The sequence below is a fragment of the Mustela nivalis genome (genome assembly GCF_964662115.1).
Source record: "Mustela nivalis genome assembly, chromosome: 2".
Lineage (NCBI taxonomy): Eukaryota > Metazoa > Chordata > Mammalia > Carnivora > Mustelidae > Mustela > Mustela nivalis.
The window spans coordinates 29,455,615-29,477,336 of record NC_139021.1 but is presented as its reverse complement, the minus strand read 5'-3'; the positions used below and the strand labels follow the sequence as shown (position 1 = coordinate 29,477,336).

The following is a 21,722-nucleotide window of genomic DNA, read 5'->3' as shown; positions in this document are numbered from 1 at the left end:
GGCTTAAGGGAGGGAGAAACTGAAGGCCATTCCCTCTGCCTCTAATAGAGAGACTCAGCGTCAGACTTTCTCAGATTGACGTTTGGTTTCTCAGTCTCCTAGCTGAGAGTCTTAGTTGTCTTATCTGTAAAATGAAGATAGTATTTCCCACCTCCTCAAATCCTGAGGATTAAAGTAGTTAACACATATATAGAATTTGGAACAGGTCTAATAACACAGGGAAGAGATCAGTATTTATTAGTTTTTATGTCTATATGCATAACAACCTCTCATTCATTGCTTAAAATTGTTTAGGCCTCGTATCTCCTCTCTGAAGACTTTAAGGTTATCCCTTTTCTAATCCTTCTACCTTCAAAACACAAAAAGTATTTGCACCTTTGTTCTTGGTATCTATTTGAATTATTCAGTATTATGAAGAAATTTACTGCCAGTCCCAAACTAGTAAACTAGATAAAGAAGGGTTAAATTTTTCTCAATTACTTCTAAATCCTTTTAAAGGAACAAAACTAATGGTAGTTTTTTAGAAATATATTTAAATAAAATTATGGAACTGTAGAATTTTCGATTACAAGTGAAGTTTATCTACCCAAAGAAACTTTAAGAGGCACACTGGTAACTTAATTTTTTAAAAAGGGAGGGGGTTATATGTTGTTCTCAAGCAATAAATTTTTATAAACTAAAAATTTCTGTAAGTGATTTATTATTGGGAGGGACAGTATACACTTCCTATGTTCTGAATCAAATGTTAATGTCCTCATCTTATACTTATGGCATCATTATTATCAGAACAGAAAATCATATTCCAATTATTCTCAATTGCATGTTGCTATGACTTCCCTCTGAGAGACTGCTTACTTAAAAGTACATCATATGCACTTGTGGGAACTTCTAGAAATCACACAAATTAAGTGCACATGGAAAAATTACTTAGCATTCCAAGGTTGCTTTATAGGCTATCCTCAGGTAATAGATTAGCACAAGTGGAACAAGAACAATAAAATAAACCAGAAGTCAAAGGAATGATAGATTTTAAACCTGTGCCCTGAAAGGTAATGTATACCTTCTACCTTATAAGACAGCTACTAATCATTTATCGTATAGAAGCTTTTAAAAATACACTTTGAAATGATAACTACAATTTCTGGAACCCTTTATAATTCATCTAACAAATTTTTATTGATATACATCAGAAACCAACTCTGGAGTTTTAAGTTTCTAATCCTCAATGAGAGTGATTCAGCTGTAATGTAAGTCTCCAAAACACAATTCTATTTTGGTAAAGCACTGAATTTCAATCTTTGGTATTAGGAGTTAACATACCAATGATCTAAATAATTTCATTGATATAATTTGGATCTTTTGTCTTTCTTCATGAAGAACTTCTTTCCCTTAGTCACCTTGGTGTTATAGTTGGAAGCAGATTGTTTACATAAACATTCATTTCCTTTTCAAATGACCATGTTGCAAACCCAAATGTATAAAGCATACTTTTTTAAATAAATATTTTATGTTTAAGTAATCTGTGCTTGCGTACTTGTAATGTGTACTGTACAACCTGAGATCAAGAATCACATGCTCTACCAACTGAGCCAGTCAGTGCTGCCGATAAATATATAGATGCTGCCGAAACAAGCCAGGTGCCACCTATAAAGCATATCTTTTAATCTCTCTTCTTGGAATGTTCTCCTTCTTCATAGCTTACTTCCGACCATATATACTTTCCTTTCTGCATCAAAGCTCCCCCAATCTTACCATCTCCCCCAAACGTTGCAAACTAAATGTCAATAAATCTATTGTGCTTTAAGCCAAAATATCACAAAATGGGCCAGTTTAATGTAAAAACATTAATCTGGGGGTGTTGGTTAAGCATCTGCCTTTGACTCAGGTCATGATCCTGGGGTCCTTGGTTCAAGCCCTGCATCAGGCTCCATGCTCAGCAGGAAGCATGCTTTCTCCCTCTACCCCTCCCCTTGTTTGTGCTTTCTCTCTCTCTCTCTCTCATAAATAAAATCTTAAAAAAAAAAAACACATTAATTTGTCTTTTTAAATCCAGTCCTCACTTTCCCCACTCCATATAACCCCACTCCTATCATAGACTTTTGTCCTTTATGGTCTTTAGCCTTTATTTCTATAACCTATACCTGTCTTGCATTCCATTCCTTCAGGGCTTTCAAGCGATCATTAGATCAGTTGATAAACTAATTTGAACTAATGTAGTGTATTGAAGTTAGTACTGCCTATGGTCACGTGATAGGATGGGTATAAAAGACAAAATCTGATAATGTATGAGCTCAGAGAGCAGAGATCATCAGTCACCAGATGAGGGAACTGGAACCAGTTAAGTCAAATTTCCTAATTCTACAAGAATTAGGAAAAAGCTTTGTTTCTGGTCTGCTTCACAGCTTATGCTATATATTTTTAGTTCTGGTGCCTTTAAGTAAAATAAATTTAATGACCAGTAAAATCCTTAATTTAGAGAACACAATCTTTAAAAGTCTCATGGAATAAATAGGTGTTACTGGAACTAAAACTTAATGAATTATAATTAAGTAGCTATTGTAATACATGTCATACATGCCTTCTCATTAGATATTACTTTCCTTGAGCATATTCTGACGCACCAATCTAAAGGCCAAGTGACTTCATTCTTCCCAGAATGGCAATTTCCCAGCATAACACACCCTGGAATGTATTATTGTGGTTTCAAAATGGTCTGTGTAGCGGCAAATTTGTCATAATTAAGATGTTTTGCAGAAAATAATGATAGCTTATTAAAGTATTAAGTGAAAGGTATTCCTAATCACAAATGTTGACATGTGTGAAGATTTATGCATATAAAAATATATAACATACTTTTATGTTTATATTTTATACTTACATAATTTACAAAAATTTATATAAAGACATACATAATTCATATGGCTTTACATGTATTATATAATTTAAAGTCATTTTAACTTTTTCCAGACTTAGTTCATATTCTTCTGCCATGCAATTTATTTAGCTGGCATCCTCCTTCTTTTATATTAAACACTTCAGAGGAGACTGACGAACCAAAAATAAGTGGAATCTTCATGAATTTAAAAAGCAAATAAACTAACACCTCTGTTAGAGTAGGAAGTTAATAGGCAAGTTCTCACATTACTAGTAAAGATGTATATTGTTACATTTTTTTTTCCTGGAGGTCGAGTTAGTCTTCATAGTAAATTCCTAAAAGTTGTGCATAACTTTTCCATCTAAAAAATCACCTTCTAGTGATTCATCCTGAGGAAATCAGTAAAAGTAAAAAGTTGCATATATAGGGATGTTCACTGTAGCACTGCACATCACATTAAAATGATGTTAATCATCTAAAAGTACAAAAAAGAAAAGCTTGATTAAATATGATATACAGCTACAATAAACAATTCATGCTTTAAAATGATTATGCAGATTATGTATGTTAACATGGAAAATATTTATCTGTGTTCAATGAAACTATTACAAATATTATACATAGTATGATCCATTTATACTTAAAATCTGAATTTATATATTTATGTACCCCTTGGTGCATGTGTGTGTATGCATTTCTTTAGGCATTTCTACATTTATAGCACTGTTGGATGAATTTTCCAAGATGAAGGAAATCTTCCATATCTTTGCTAACCAGTAGTCCCTAGCCACTTCCGGCTGTTGAGCATTTGAAGCATGGCTAGGTCAAGTGAGAAACTGAATTTTTATCTTTTTTCTTTTTTTAAAAGATTTTATGTATTTACCTGAGTGAAAGAGACAGAGGATGCATGCACACAAGAGAGAGCAACAGGGGTGGGGAGGGGCTTAGGGAGAGGGAGAAGCAGGGTCCTGGCTTAGCAGGGAGTTGATGTGGGGCTCAATCCCAGGACCCCAGGACCCCAGGACCCCAGGATCATGACCTGAGAGAAAGAAGTCAGATGCTTAACCAACTGAGCCACCCAGGCGCCCCCTGAGTTTTTATCTTATTTATTTTAATTTAAATACCACATATGGCCGGTGACTACCATATTTGGCAGCGTAGAGCAAAGAGGGGGTACACCATGATGTTAACAGTGGTTATAATTTGCTGTTGTTTATTTTCTTCTTTTTGCCTTTCTAATTTCTAAGGTCTACAAATGAACGTGTATTACATAGGTGATAAGAAAAAGGTTCTTTTTTGAGAGATCAGGGAGGGAATTCAAGTGTAGGTCTAAGAGTCCATGGTCTAAGACCTGGATTTGAGTACAAATTCTGCCATTTATTGGCTGCATTAAATTTTACTTAAAATATTTAAACCTGTGTAATACCTGCAGCCCCCCTTATATATCATTTCATAGTGTTTTTTATTAAATTAGTTAATGTTTGTGACCAATGACTTCATTTAGAGAAAGGAGTAAAGTATCCTTTCTCTATGCTGTGATTTCTACATAGAGAATAAAAGAATGGGTAGGAAAGAAAAAATGTAAGAATAGTGAAATCAACTATGATTCTGATGTTTATGAAATAGGAAATAAAAACTAAAAGCCTGCATATAGTAAAAGAAGAGTGGCTACATTTACCAAAGAAATGAAATTACTTGAGACTTCATTAATGTGAATGAAATCTTTGGCATGAATCTTATATTTAACCATTAACCATTTTAATAAGGCATAATAAAAATAAAAACATTCATCTAAGAATATCTTACTGATTGGACAAGTTATCCAAATTATTCATAGAAGCCATGTACTCTCATTTAAATTTCACTAGATAAATTTTAAAATCTGTATGACTGCAATGGAACTATGGCTTTTTGTTTTTCCAGCATATAAACATATGGTAGTTAAAAAAATAGTGCTCTGTTTTAAGACACTGGAGAAGGACCTTCTTAAGATAATATTTTATAAATTCAGAAGAACCCTATGTAAAGAGTTCTTAATTCAGTGAAAGGGTTATTGCTACATGAGGTCAACAGAAGTGCTCTGATGGCAGTACTGTAAAAAATATAGCAATACTTTAAAAGCATTTACTTAGAAGTCAGATGAACACCAAATTATGGATTTTATATTCATAAATGAAATCAGGGGTACAAGATAATGGCACTTGGAAGCTAACATTTAAAGCAACTCAAAAATCTTGTTGCAAAGATGTCCAAATAGAATAATGTTTTTAGAGTACTAAATGTATCTTGTAGGATTCTTGTAGGATTCAAATTAGATTCAAATAAGTCAAAAGAAATAAAAGAAATAAACTATAATTACGAAGAAAAATAAAAGACAATGATGCTTATTAAATATATTTGGTATGAGAAAATTAAAACAATTTCTCAGCTAATCTAATGATTAGAATGAAGTGTTATTATTTACTTTTAATCTCTACAAAAAACTTGTGACCTGATTCATCCTAGGTAGCTACAAATGGATAAAAGACCAAAGACAGCAGTAAAATATATGAGAAAATAGGTAATTTTTTCAACTGAGAAGTTTCTAATTTGTAACTTCCAATTCTTTCCCCTTACGTTCTTTAAGGCATTAGCTGAAGTCATCAGAAGCCACTAACAACTATTTTCAAGCCCGGGGGGGAGACTGGCCAGATGCCAGTGGGCTAGGTTATAAGTGCTTATAACCACAGGGAGGAAAAACAACAATGTTAGAAGCTATAGATTCATTACATCAACTACATAACTCAGAAAATGTTGATATATATTTCAAAGAAATAGATTTGCTGTCATTTAGACCATGGATTTAAAAACCAAACCAAAACAAAACCAATTTGGCCTCTTTTTTTCTTTTCTTTTTCTTTTCTTTTCCTTTCTTTCTTTCTCTTTCTTTCCCTTCTTTTTTTAAACTTTTATTTATTTATTTGGCGGGGAGGCAGGGAGCGGGAGAGAGAGAGTGAGCGTGCACACCCCTGCGGATGGGCATGAGTAGCAAGGAGGGGCAGAGGGAAAAGGAGAGGGAGCAGCAGACTCCCTGCTCAATTGAGCTGGATGGGCCAGCTCAACCCCAGGACCCTGGGATCATGACCTGAGCAGACACTTAACCAATGGAGCCATCCAGGCACTCCACCCCCTTTTTCTTTCTTTGATGTTATTTAAAAATGACCATAGCAATTATTTCTAAATTTTTGCATTTGAGCAAGAGATTGTAATTCACCATTATGTGTAGTTTATAAAATATTTTGCATGTTACTTTTATTTTTACCACAAAATTATGAGTTAAGGTTAAGATGAGATGAGAATTTTACAGGTGAGAAAACTCAGAGAAATTAGTAAATTTAGCTAAGGTAAGTGGCATTGGTGGGGCTTGAATCTTGGTTTCTTTGATTTTAAGGCTGGTCTCCTGGCCTTTATGACTACTTTTATGCACAGTCATACCAGGTCCGTAGCTGTTTATCAATCCAGACATCTTTGATCTACGCATTCCCAGAGCATCTTTTCTCCTCTTTACTACTCACTCCCCCACTCCCAATAGCATAGGCAGTATGGCTCCTTCCTGGTACTCAATTATTCTTGTTTTGAGTTAGGCACACATGCCTTTCTGTTTGGAATACAGCACATTATTACCATACACTTAAAAAATAAACTCCAGTCTAGACCCACTGATTCTTTTAACAACATGCAATATCAAACCCACATGTAAGCGTTCTTATAAGTTGCTGTTCTGAAATGTCAGGAAACCATTGTCCCAGGGACAGCAAATCACCAGAGCCATACAGTTACTTAGTTCTTAAGCAAAACTTGTAACAGGAAAGAGATATTTGGCGTGTCACTTGAAATTGTCTGGTTCTTCTCTTTTCCTAAGAATTCTTATATGGAAAAGAACAAATCCTTTACACAAGCCAAATGAAAACTTAGCCTGTGGTTGACCAACAAAGTTATCTGTGGTTGTATAACACTAGTGCAAATAATAAGTTTGGGACACTCCAAGTCAAAAAATAAAATATAAGGTAAAGCTGTATTTACTTTTGTGTGTGTATGTGTCCACGCATGTGTTCAACAATTATAGCCTTGTTTTCCATGAGTTTTTAGAGATGATTTCATTTCTTTTGGTAGAAGTGCTGGTTAAAGTCCAGATATTGATCTCTGAGATTACCCACACAGCTGAAGCTTTCCCAAATGTATGATGAGACAAATGAGAACATGAAAGGATCAACTATCTCTTTAAACCTCATGAACAAGGCTAGTTCATAAAACAGGCTTGCCTGCCTCTTTTCTTGTGGAAGTCATTTCACAAAAGCTATTACCAACTTGTAAAATAATTTAAAATAATAATCATGTTGGTGCTGAGGAACACCTTTGCCTTTCTCTAGAGGGTGACATTAAAATCTAGTGAATCTAAGCTGTGATAACAACTCTTCTTTAGAATTTTGACAAAACACACATTCTGCTTATGGGGTAAGACAAACCAATAGTAATTTAATCATGTTTTAAGCAAGGCATTTTAATTTTCATGTTTATGATATTTATAATACCATTAACAGTGACATTGAAAGAGTAAGCATACAATAAATGTACAATTCATGCTTCAAATTAATACATGGATTGCTTTTAATGTTTGAATATATCTTGAGCCTTTATTATGTTCTTGACACTAAGCTAAATGCTTTTTTTACATTATCTTGGTTACTCCTCATTAATACTTATAGGTGTTTAAAAAGGATTATATCCATGTTATACATTTTATATATTAGTATTTTCCAGTATGTTCTATAGATCATTAGTTCTAAAAAGTGTCTGATGAAAAAAGGTCTCTGTGGTCAAAATCCGTGTCATTGTTCCTCTTAGAGATTTAAAATATACATTATAAAAGATATGAGAATTAACAGTATCAACAGCCTGAAACAGAAAATCAGTATGATTTTTTCTTAGTTATAGAAAAAGAATTTGACAAAGTCCAACATCCACTCATGATAAAAGCTCAACAAATTAAGAATAGAACGGGACTCCTTTGACCTGGTAAAGGAAATTTACAAAAATCTAGAGATACCTATCATATTTAATGGTAAAAGATTGAATGTTTTCTCTAAGATCAGGAGGAAGGCAAGGATATTCCCTTTACTACTCTAAAACTGTCCTGGAGATTCCAGCCAGTGAAATGAAACAAGAAAAAGAAATACAATTAATCCAGGTCAGAAAATAAGTAGTAAAACTTTTTTTATTGATAGATGACATGGTGTCCAATATAGGAAATCCTAGTCTACAAGAAAATCACTAGAACTAATAAGTGAATGTAGTAAACTTGCAGAAAAAATAACAGCAAAAATTGATGTATGAGATAATATTATCTTTGAGAGAAAATTCAAGGGGTTTAGTATTGTGGGAATATAAAGAGTTTGTGGAGATTTTAATTGGGGAAATATCAGATCTGTATTTTTAGAAGGCAGTTCCAATTGTTCCGTGGAGGTGACTGAAGAGGTAAGACTAAAACTGAGAAACTAGTTAGGAGGCTCTTGTACAGGAAATTGCTAGGGTATGAACTTTATAGTGGTAATGGACATGGAAAAGAGAAGATATTTGACAGAAATATTTAGAAGGTAGATTTGGTATTCTTTGAAGACTGAGTGAGTGGACATTGAGAGTAAGATAAAAGAAGGGCTCATTCCTGGCTCTTGTTAAAAACACATGGAAGTGAAGTTCCAGATAAGAATCCTCAAATATTTAGCACAAGATATAAAACAATATTTTTACATGTTTATTCCCTACAATTTCCTATAGCATGCAACAGGCAGAAGATTCTCAAAAACTTCCTGTTGGATGAATGAACAAATGAAAGAGTTAGACTAGTAAAGAGCTAAATGTTCATAATTTCATATTCTGGGAATAGGCAGATGAATTTTTAAATAGAATTTCAAGAAACTACAGTTGTTTCCAATGCCCAGAAAGTACAATTCTTCCCAGAACTGTAAGAATCAAAACATATGAAAGACTTCATAAGATTAAAGTTTCACTATCTTTATTTTTTAATACACAAAACATGTTATAAATTTGAAGATAGTTAATAAAAAATGTGAAGCTCTTTTAGTACTATTAAAGCTACTTAAATGTATCATTTCTTTGAATCTCAAAAAATTTTTATTTGTATTTCTCTTAAAAAGAACAGCTATTAATTTCCTATTGTATAGCTGTAATTTGCTATTTTATCAGATTTTTCCCCCTAAAAAAGCATTTGCATGATTTGTATATATTTAACAAAAGTGGTTCAGTAAATTTTCTACCTTACTGTTCATAGTCATCATTCTAATCTTTTCCATTTTTTCCAAGTGCCCATTCCTGTTTTTATCCCTCTTGTTTTCAGATAAAGCCCCACCACCCACTGTACTAACAAAATAAGCACCCAGCCTGAATTTCCTCCTTCTCCTTCTTTATACCTCTTAAATTATTGGAAGGAAAGTTTCCTTCATGAAAAATGATTTCAATTGTTCTAGTGAAAGTGAATGACTTTTTGGTATATTAGACAAAAAACTAAGTATGCACCTTCCTAATACTGTGACATACAAACTGGATATGGATTTAAAGGATGAGCTGGATTTACAACCTGACTTTGACTTATTCAATTACAGATAAAGAAACTAAGGTCCAAAATGGTTCAATAAATAGCCCATGATGGCCAAGTAATTTTTCTCCTTAAAAGGTCCATCCTAACTCTAAAAATCTATAATCCTATGATTAGAAAGAAAATCTATGACTAGGTTATGGGCAATAGAAAAATACAAAGTAAATTGGCTATGATTTATCAAAATAAAAGCAGACTTTGATTATTTAAAATTGAGCTGTGAATAAATTAAAAATAAAGAAGAGTATATTAGTATATATTAATATATTTTTAAAATGTTCATTAAAATTACATGCCAGGAAATGTTCTAGGCTGTGGAGATAGAAGAGTAAAGAAAACAACAATCCCTCTTTGTGGGGCTCATATTCAGTGAAGGGTGGCAGAGAAAACAAAAATAAATAAGCAAACTCTCCACCATACAAGATGCTGAGAAGTGGTATGGATTATCAGAGCAGAAAGGAGTATACTAATTATCAAGAGTTGGATAGAGGAATAGTTACAGTATTCTAAATAGAGTCATTGAGGAAGCTTTCATTAAGGTGACCAGAAAGAGAAAGAGACTTTCGCGCGAGAGGAGTTTGGGAGGGGTAGACAGGGACCTGGTAAAAAGGCGGGGGGTACAGGAAAGTCGTCTTTTTTTTTTAAAGGAAATCTCCATTCGGGTTTTTTTTTTTTTTTTTTAAGATTTTATTTATTTATTTGACAGGGAGAAAGATCACAAGTAGGCAGAGAGGCAGGCAGAGAGAGAGGGGAGGAAGCAGGCTCCCTGTGGAGCAGAGAGCCTGATCCCGGGCTAGATCCCAGAACCCTGGGATCATGACCTGAGCTGAAGGCAGAGGCTTTAACCCACTGAGCCACCCAGGTGCCCCAAGGAAAGTGGTCTTTGGGGCAAAAAGAAAATCAATGGGAAAGATTTGAGGTGTACTATTTAGAGCATGTTTCATGAGCAAGAGGCTAGAGTAAGAAGCCAATGGGACTGCATAGAGGCAAGGAGAATTTAATAGATTAGAAGAATAGGAAGCTATTAAAGTAGATGGCTGCTGTAAGGCCTTATGTTAAGAATAAGATAGGAGCTGTTGGAAGTTTTTTGAGTACGTAAATGATAGGATCTATACAAGAAATGACAAGTGTTGGTGAGGATGTGGAAAAAAGGAATCTTCATGTAGTGTTGGTGGGAATGCAAACTGGTATAGCCACTCTGGAAAACAGTATGGGAGTTTCCTCAAAAAGGTAAAAATAGAACTACTGCATTCTCCAGTAATTGCACTGCTGGATATTTACCCCATAAATATGAAAACACTAATTCAAATAGATACATGCCCCTCTATGTTTATTGCAGCATTATTTACAATAGCCAAATTACGGAAGCAACCCAAGTGTCCTTCCATAGATGAACAGATAAAGTAGATATGGTGTATGCATTCAATGGAATATTATTCAGCCATAGAAACAAATGAAATCTTGCCATTTGCAACAACATGGACGGAGATAGAGAGTATAATGCTATGTGAAATAAGTCAGGGAAAGACAAACACCATATGATTTCACTCATATGTGGAATTTAAGAAAGTGAACAAAGGAAACGAACAAAGGAAAAAAATCCAGAGAAATAGAGAAAGAAACAAACAGAAGAAACCAAGAAACAAAATCTTAAGTATAGAGAACAAACTGATGGTTACCAGAGGGGAGGGAGGCGAGGAGAAGGGGATTGAAGAGTACACTTCTCACGATAAGCACTGAGTACTGTACAGAACTGACGAATCACTATAATGTACACCCGAAACTAATATAACACTGTATGTTAACTATGCCAGAATAAAAACTTAATTAAAAAAAAAAAGAAACGGTAGGATCTAACTTACATTTTAAAGGCCCACTTTGGCTTTTATATTGATTATAAGAGGATAAAGTTTACACAGGGACATAAGAAGGCAGTTGCAATAATCCAGGTGAGATGGACGTGGTGAGAAGAGGTTAAATTCTGAAGATATTTCAAAGGCAAGGCCAAAAGTATTTGCTGACAGATTATATGTGGGGGATGAGAGAAAGACTGTAAGAATTTTTGGTTTGAACACCAGAAAGGCCAGAGTCACCAATATTGAGGAAGGGGAGACTACTGGAGACACTGGTTTGGATGGAGATTGAAGAATGGAATACTAGGAGTTCAATTTTAACCATATTAAGTATAGAAATGCTTTTTAGACATCTAATTAAGGATATCAGGTAGGCAGTTAGATATATGAATCTGAAGTCAGAGGAGAGATATAGGGGGGAGATACAAATTTAGAGGTCACCAGCAGATAGATGGCATTTAAAGCTATGTATCTGGATGGATTACAGAGGTGTTTAGAGACTTAGCTTTGGGGCATTTTAATGTTGCCAGGTCAAAAGATATGGAGGATCCAAAAAGGAGTTTGAGAAGTGGCCAGAAGGTTAGGAGGAAAGCCAAGACAATGAGTGTCCTGGAAATCACTGTTTAAAATGCTGCTCTTCTAAGGCAAGTAAGATGAGAACCAGTGTATTTAGAATGGTGAATGTCATTTGTGTTCTTGATAGAGATAACTTGGGGAAAGGAGTTTACAAAAGTCTGATATGAAAAGCCACAACATGTTTTATTGCTTATGATCCATGAGAAAGAGAAATAATGATAGGGCAAGAAATGGAAGAATTACTGGAAGGACAGCCTGAACTGAAAAAAGTGCATGTTGGTGCCTGGCTGGCTCAGTGGGTTAAGCCTCTGCCTTTGGCTCAGGTCATGATCTCAGGGTCCTGGGATCAAGCCCTGCATTAGGCTCTGCTCAGTAGGGGGCCTGCCTCCCCCTGTCTCTCTGCCTGCCTCTCAACTTATGTGTGATCTATCTCCATCAAAAAAATAAATAAAATCTTAAAAAAAAAAAAAGAAAAAAGGGTATGAAATCTAGTAAGCAAGTACAGGGGTTGGTCTTAGAAAAAAGCACAAACACAAAGAACAAGAGAGAAAGAATATACACCGTTAACAGAAAACAGCTTACGTTCATTCATGACTATTATTTTCTTAGATTCATATTTTATCTTTGGCTTATGACTTCATTATTTAAAAAATTAATACCTTTTAATTTTCCTATTTTACTTTTATACATAACAACATAACGGCTTTCTAGATTCTAGAATATCTCCTTTCAGTCCAAAGAACTTGCCTGAAGACCAAGCAATTCCAGCATACTGAAAAAGTACTCCAAATGGCAGAAATAACTCATATTCATAGTCTCTTTGCTATTTTTCTCAACCAAGAAAAAAGTAACCAGAAATCTCTTAAAGGCATGCCATTAACAGGGATATGCCAACATAATATTCTTTTTACTCTACATGATTTATGTCAAATATAATCTCCCTGTATATTAAATACTCTGGGACAAAAAATATACAGGAAGAGTCTATTTCAATATTCAGGGAGATAATATTTAACATTTGTTATATTTAGATTAAATAAAATGCAGTTGTCCTCTTGCCCATTATTCATAAATTGGAACAAGTAAAGTTATATCAATAAGTTAATCAGTCTTTTAAAACATTTTTTATTGATTATAATAACCCAATATGCCAGAACTACAAGGTTCAAAAATTCAAGTTATCTTAAATATAAATGAGAAACTTTTATTTTTCAAAGATAGTGACTTCTAAGTTTATATCTCCCACCTAGGTCTTTCCAATTTAGTGACTATATATGTGTATGTATACATACATAAATTTGTGTATATATATACACATGTAACATACACATATGTAAATTGTGTGTATATAGGTGTATATATATATATATATATATATAAATTTTTATGTAACTATATATGAAAATCTACATATATACATTTGCCAGGAGAATGACTCACATACTAGCTATATTTGAGCTTTTAGCCTGATAAATTTCATTTGGTAAAATAGAAAAACAAAGCTAATCACACATGTACTCTGATAATGCTACAGAATGCATGACTGACTTATTCAAGTGGTATAACATATTATCAACCTATCTGTTAGTAAAATTTAAATTAAAATAAACATAATCAAGAATAATGTGAACTACAATGTTAAAATAATAAAATTACCAACCTTTTTCTGTTTCTAAGAAATAATATTTGGGGTATTAGTGAAATTTCTAGAAAAGAATGCATGTTATCCTGGGACAACATGTGCCACTAACTGACTTTTTTTTTTTTTTCTACACTAAAGCAGTGGATTTGTTTTCTAGGGCCCACATAACAACACACCACAGACAAGGTGGCTTAAACAACAGAAACTGATTTTCTCACAATTCTAGAGGCTATAAGTCCAAGAGCAAGGTGTCTGCAGGGTTTTTTCTACTCAGCCCTCTCTCCTTAGCTTGCATGCTGTGACCTTGTTTGCACATGGTCTTCTTTGTCCTAACCTCCCATTCTTGTAAGGACACCAGAAATATGGGCTTAGAGTCCACCCTGACAAACCCATTTTAATTTAATTACTTCTTTAAATGTCCTGTCTCCAAATAAGGTCACATTCTGAAGTACTGGAAGTTGAGCTTCAAAATATAAATTTAGGGTGCAGGGGCACAATTCAGCCTATAATGGACATTATAGTTAGTTACAAGAAAAATGTATAACTTGGGAAAGGCCTTATGGTATTTTTCTTTTCTGAAATCATAACATCTTAATTAAAAGTTAGGCCCATCAAATTAATCCACTAAAAGTCTTAAAATTTCATTCCTTAAACAGAAATATCACTGTTCCCTGAAAAACTAAAAGTGGTAGAATGGATTATATAGATTTCTTTATAATTTACAAGGCATTTTCATATATCTGTTATTGAGTCATACAACCCTGGGAAATTCAGAAAATATAGCTAGGTCTAAAACTTCTCTTATTCTTCATTCAGTGGTTATTTAACTATATTATGTGACACCTAAAAAAGAAAATAGCAGGTGAAATTTTATGTGCATGAGGATCTGGAAAACTCAAAGATCACTTTAAGCTGTAAGAGTTCATCTAGAGGAACGACTTGGGCCTAAGTCCACAGGTGCACAAAGCTTTTTCAGGTCCACAATATGGTTACATCTATGATATGGCAGCAGAAGCAGGGTAAAATTAAGAAAAGACACGCTTATTTGGTAAACTGGACTAAGCTATTTTCCTAACTAATCTGATATTACGTAGCATATAGTTTATAATCAGACTTTCCTCAGACTCTGATAAAGTAATTGGAAGTTTTGAACAATACTTAAGAGTTCAGATGACTTTTGGTGGTGAAAAGTGACTTTGGTGAACTAAAATTCCGTACTTTATTTTTAAGGTTGCAGTTTAAAGAGGAAAGCATACTGATAGGATCAGTGGCAAACACATGGTATTCTTCCTCTGGGGATGTCCCTAGAGCTCCATCACTCAGCTTGATCATATTAAGTGAATCACTGTTCCACTCATTGAGCCAGTGTGTTCACTGCCTAAAAATTCACAACTCTGCCAACTGTGGCTACCACTACTATGGTGTGTTTTTTTCCTCTTGACTAATATTGTGCTTTTTTTTTTTAAGTAAAATTATAGAACATTATCATTGAAATTTCCCTATTCATTCAGTGGTTTTTTTGTTTCTGTTGAAATTCTTCATGCTAGTTTTTTTGTTTTATGTTGAAATTCCCTAAAGTATTTTACCTTGGGGATAAACTCAGAATGTGGCAAGAACAATGAGCAGAAGTATCTTTAAGAAGTCAATCTAAATTTATGCTATATGAAGTGGGGAGAAAACTTCTGATTAAATATGCCTCTACTTCCTCATTCTCCTGAAGACCCAAGAAAGTAAAGGAAAAAAAAAAAAAAAGAACAAAAAAGAGTAACAAAAAAAAAAATGAAGGGAGATAAAGATGATGAGAGATTTCAACGGAATTCTCTGGGAAATGGAAAGCAGCTGGGGAGTGGAATTCAGTAAAGGAAGCTATTAACATGGGTGCCTACATAGGAAGTTACCTGTAAAAGCATGCTTTTTGTCTTTTTCTTCCTTCTTTCTTTTTCATCTAATTCTCCCTACAGAAACCTAGAGAGGTTTAGAACATTGTGCCACAACGTGCCAGGGAAGGTAGTAATGAGCTCAATGCTAAAAACAAGGAAAATGGTTGAAAATAGCTAGATCCTCAGATTTCATCTACTCCCCCACACTCCTAAGCTAAGTAACTCCTTCCATATTTTCTCACTGCTTCTACTCTGGAGGATACAAATGTTTTAGCTTCTTGATAAATTACTATAACCAAGAAGCTCTGGACCAGGGACACTAATCAGTGTGAGGGATGGGATAGGAAATGGGTCTGAAGTCAAAAGAATGAAGTCCAAATTTTTGTACAGATTGGTAGGACTCTGGCCCCCTTCTCTACCCTGCTCCTGGAATACGGATGTTGAGACGTATGCCCACGCAGGTGGGAGAATAAGAGAATACTTCTCTGGAGAACTAAATAACCCTAAAGAAAAGACCTAATTAAACTGACATTGACAGATAAAAATTTTAAAAAATAAGGCACCCTTACATCTCAAACACACAGTGCTTCCATAGAGTATTCTAGTGTATTATACTCAAATATAAAACAGACAGCTAAGTATCACAAGACATTTGTGTAATGCCTTCTACATGAACGTTAGTTGTTAGAAAAGGTAAAGAGAAAACAAAATACCTAGAGGAAATAGAGACACTGAAAGGAGCAGAACATGCTCTAAGGAATATTCTCAGAGAGATAACAGATGATTACTAAGAGCTAAAATAAGAACGACATGTTATTTTAAAAAGAACAGAGAACAAGGAAGACTGAAAATGAAAAATAAGATAGCCAAAAACACCAGCTTAATAGAAGATTTGGAAGATAATATTGAAGACATTTCCCAAATAGTAGAACAGAAAGATCAAGGAGATGGGAAACAAGAGATGAAAAGCAATGAACTTAGAGAATCCAACAAAAGATCCAACTTTCAAACAAGAAAATGAAGGAAATGAAATCATCTGAAGAATTACACAAGAAAATTCCCCAGAACTGAAATGTGTAGAGAACACATTGTTCAGATTGGAACAGGGCATAGAAGAGAAATAAAAGCAGAGGAATAAGAATTTTATAATTGAACCCTCATAAAACACTACTGAAAAAATTACAGTAAATTTAGACAAATGAATAATAAAAACTGGCAAAAGAAAACTTTAAGTAGTAACTAATTTCAGGGAAAAAAATGAAAAGTTGTAGAGAAGGAAGAAAGAATTGTTCTATCCTACTTGACCTAAGATGGAAAATGTATTCGGGTGTTTAATAAAGTAAAACCTATATAAAAAGGATGGGTTTCTCCAATGAAGACATACAAATGGCTATCAGACACATGAAAAAATGTTCATCATCACTAGCCATCAAGGAGATTCAAATTAAAACCACATTGAGATATCACCTTACACCAGTTAGAATGGCCAAAATTAACAAAACAGGAAACAACATGTGTTGGAGAGGATGTGGAGAAAGGGGTACCCTCCTACACTGTTGGTGGGAATGCAAGTTGGTGCAGCCTCTTTGGAGAACAGTGTGGAGATTCCTCAAGACATTAAAAATAGAACTTCCCTATGACCCTGCAATTGCACTCCTGGGTATTTACCCCAAAGGTACAGATGTCGTGAAAAGAAGGGCCATCTGTACCCCAAGGTTCATAGCAACAATGGCCACAGTTGCCAAACTGTGGAAAGAACCAAGATGCCCTTCAATGGACGAATGGATAAGGAAAATGTGGTCCATATACACTATGGAGTATTATGCCTCCATCAGAAAGGATGAATACCCAACTTTTGTAGCAACATGGACGGGACTGGAAGAGATTATGCTGAGTGAAATAAGTCAAGCAGAGAGAGTCAATTATCATATGGTTTCACTTATTTGTGGAGCATAACAAATAGCATGGAGGACATGGGGAGTTAGGATAAGGGAGTTGGGGTAAATTGGAAGGGGAGGTGAACCATGAGAGACTATGGACTCTGAAAAACAATCTGAGGGGTTTGAAGTGGCGGGGGCGGGTGGGAGGTTGGGGTACCAGGTGGTGGGTATTATAGAGGGCACGGATTGCATGGAGCACTGGGTATGGTGAAAAAATAATGAATACTGTTATGCTGAAAATAAATAAAAAATAAAGAAAAAAAGAAAAAACGGACGGGAAAAGCAGGAGAAAAGCATTGGCAGAAATAACACTGCTATACTGAAAGCAGTAAACTATATTATTTAGAAATACAGGAATAGCAGGGAAAATGTATATTTAGAAGAATTCAGTGTTTGGTTTGGGAGAGGAAGATTGGCATTATTATAATCTTCTTAGTAAAATTTGCCTTAAAAACTGTATTTGATGGAAATAAAAATCTAATTAATATAAACAGGAAAATCTAAGATTATAACAAAGGGTATATGAGACTGGCAAATAGTCAAGACATATATTTCATTTATATGTAAACTTTAAATATTATAAAAGAACTTTTAAATGTAAAGGTAGACTCTATTTATAAACAGTTTTATTAGTATGATCAAATAATATTTTTCTTATTTTTACATGTTATGCCTTGATTTATGAAATTTATGCCTTTGTTTGGCATCTTTATACTTCTATATGTATTAACCTTCTAAAAACAAAAACAAAAGATCCAAAGTGTCATACACATTCTAAGTTAACTATAGTAACTCTTTAATATAAGAATGTATCTCCGCAAAACTTCGTTTTCAAGTAACACTAGGCTTACTTCCAATCTTAGTTATTTGTTGTCAGAAATAAAGACTCACAACTAGCTAAGAAATGATGGGAAATTCATTTAAAGATAAAATACTATTTAAAAAAATCAGGGAAAGGTTTTTTGAGAGAGTGGAACAAGAAAACAAAATGCCATCAAGATCCAAGGCAGTGGATTTCATTCTCACTATTCTCTTCCTCCAGGGCCACCAGGACTCTCGTTTCTTCATCTTTTTATGTGCCTGAATCAGTATTTTCTTTCTCTATGGAGATTTCTGGGGTGCACTTATGCAGGCCCAAACATGGTCACTCCAGGATCAGCTCTATGTCCTCTCCCTAGGAAGATGAATCTCATTGTCTCAGCTTGAGTCAAGTACCCACAACTGATCCAATCAGCTGTGGGCTGTGTTTGGGGTGCTGTCATGTGACCTGACACTCACTGGCAAGGATTGTGGGAGGAGAGAAGAGACGGACAAACAAGCAAATAGACTAACACACTTGCTTTACCTTTTCAGCTAACTTGATAAGGACCCACAAGATCTCTTCTCATTCTTACCCCAATTCCTCCAAAGGAAATAGATACTTAGAGTGACGGACAGGTATACCAAAGGAAGTGGTGAAATGTGAAAAGTATAAAGGAGAATTATGTCTTTCTTTCTGTTCTTGAACTTTTTTCATATGCACGCATTAAAATTCTAAATCAGGGGAGTTATAGGAAACTTAGTCTTATTTTTCATCCCAGAGACAATGCCACAACTGGTCAGGCCCATATGGTTCCCTGGTGATGTGAGTTGTTACTTGAAGATTTTCACTATGGCTGTTAATGGTATGAGAGTAGACCCTGTGTCACAGGTAAAGTTTTCCAGAAGTTATTGTTTATGCTACTGTTGCTTTCCTTTTTATTACAGCATTAAAAATTACACTTATATTTTCAATCATGTGAAGCCACTTCTTGCATCCCCATCTATTTTATATTCTATGTAGAGAAGTATTAAGGAATGGGGTTGGGATGAGTGATGGGCTGGAAGAACTTCATGAGAGTCTAACACACAAGGTGTGTGAACTGGTGTTAGTTAGCCCCTATTAAAATATCACATACGTTCCTTTCTTGATAACTGCTTTCATTTCCTTTTAAAACTGAGAAAAATAAAATTATGTTAAATGACACTAATAGCTTGGCTTTTTTCCTAAGGACATTAAGGAGAAATTTCTGAGAAGACACAAAAGAAAATATTTCTTGTTAGCAGGGTTTATCAGTAGTGTTTTTTATGGGTTAAAGAGGTTTGGTTTTAGGTTATGTGTGGGAAGAGATGTGAAAATAGGTGTGATTATAATCTCATTACATTCCACATCTTCATAGACAGGTTAGTTTAGAGTAGGTAGTTGCTTATTCTTTAATAATTTGGGCTTTCTGGGTATCTGGCTGAAAATTCAAGACAACTGCCTGCCGATTTTACAAATTTAAAGTAGATGGATTCGTAATGTGGATAAAAATGCAACAAGTAGAAATTAACTTTGCTTCTTCCAAGATATTATTTTCAAATCTACATCAGGGTTCTATTTAACTATCACCAAGGAAATATTACATAGTTCGCTAGATCATCCTGTACTAGAGCTGAATGATGAATGGAAAAGAAAACAGAACTAGTCCATGAAATGATGACTTCATTACAGTGATTATTTTTAACCACTTTAAGTTTATTTTTATTCATGTGTTAGGTATCGTGCTATGCTTTCACAGCCATTTTCACATTTAATCTTCTTAATAACCCTCTGAGGTAGGTATTATTACCTTTTATCAAATGAGAGAGTCAAGAACTTATGCCAAGTCATGTTATGAATAACTGGTAAAGTTAGAAATTAAGTCAAAATTTTAGGATTCCAAGGACTATCAGTGTTTTAATAAATTAACTGCAATCAAAAAAAAATTAATTGAGTTTCTCTTTTGGCAGTAACTGTGAGAAATGGCATGTCTGTATATCTGTGTCATGTATTTATTGAGATCACTATTTGTGTGCCTACAATTTCATTTGAGTATCTATCCCTTAGTGACCATTTCTTCAGAAACAATGGTCTCCTCAAAGGTTTGTCCACTGCTAATTCAAAGACATATTTCAGCTCAGCTATCTGAGTCTTTCAATAGAAAGAGTTTTTATACTTTGACCAATACATACCTTTTATTCCCTCAAATTAAAAAATTAATTTTTTCTAACTAAAAAAAAATGTCTATTTAAGTTAACTCATATAACTGCTCTAAACTGACTGTAATCTGAACTGTGGAGAACTCTCAGAATCAGACAAGTGTACTCTGGTTGAACTTTGGGTTTTCAGTTAATTTTGCTTAGCATGCAGCTCAGGCTGATAATCTTGTTTGTGTTGACACTAAAGTATCTACTATGCTGCCAATTATAACTGTTTTTGTAAGTAATAAACCAAACTTAGTTCCTGAGAGTATGAAAATATTCAACTCTTATCACAAACACTTCTCAAAAAATGATATTAACATCTTTTTGTTTTTCTCTTCCTAGCATTTTTAGAATGGGAAAACTTTTGTTCAAGTTTAACGGTTAAACGTGTTATTAGCTATTCATGAATTAAATAAAAACCTGCAAGATTAGTTTACATTTTAAAAAATATATGAAGTGTGACCTCTTATACCCTACACTCATACTGAGTCAGGCTAGATTAATGATAATAATCATAAATACCATTTCTGGCTACCCAGTTGTTCCTTAAATTAATATAGCAGGTGGTATCATAATTGGGACAACCAATACATTTAAAATTGATTACTTTCCACAAGTCAGATTGTAGATGTTGTATACCTCAAATCAGAGTTAAAGGTATTACTCTTTTATTTTAAAAGAATTCTGATGAGGAAAAAAGACAATATAAAAAAAGCATAATTCATCTTGAGAGTTTACAAGGTACAGAGATCTATAATTCATGAGATTTCTAATTTTTATTCCTGCATATGGATATTGTTGATCTATTTTATTGAGAAGCTGGACTTTAGGTATGAAATTTACTTGTGAAATTGTTTTATAATAACATGCTTTTACTTTCAGTATTCTGAAAGTTACTTTCAGTATGCTTTTACTTTCAGTATTCTATTCAGTGTACTTTTGTAAGAAAAAATATACTAAAACCAGAATTTTAAGTCCTCTTTTCTTTTTTTCCTTCAGGTCAGCAAGGAAATTACGATACAAAGCAAAATAAAAATAAGAAGAAAGCAGATTTGTGAAAGCTTAAGTCAGATTCAGAAATCTCTCCTTGCCTGAAGCATGAGAACAGACACAGCATGAAGGCGGAATCTTTAAGGGAGTCTCCTGTGTCATCAAGGGTCTAGATTACATCATCACTGATTTCATCCTTTCCATCTCCTAATTTTAATGTCTCTGTTTTCCTAAAGGCTGCTGTAATTTATCCCATGGGTTCTCAAAATAAGTGACATTTAAAATAGAAA

The 21,722-nt window shown here is 34.1% G+C and overlaps 1 long non-coding RNA gene across 1 annotated transcript in view; it reads left to right on the top strand.

The window, feature by feature from the left end:
• Positions 1-21,722, top strand: part of LOC309859391 — a 37,735-nt gene extending 16,013 nt beyond the window's left edge. The window contains exon 2 of the long non-coding RNA XR_014308658.1: positions 21,442-21,722. This is a non-coding gene — a long non-coding RNA (uncharacterized lncRNA). The remainder of the gene's footprint in view (positions 1-21,441) is intronic.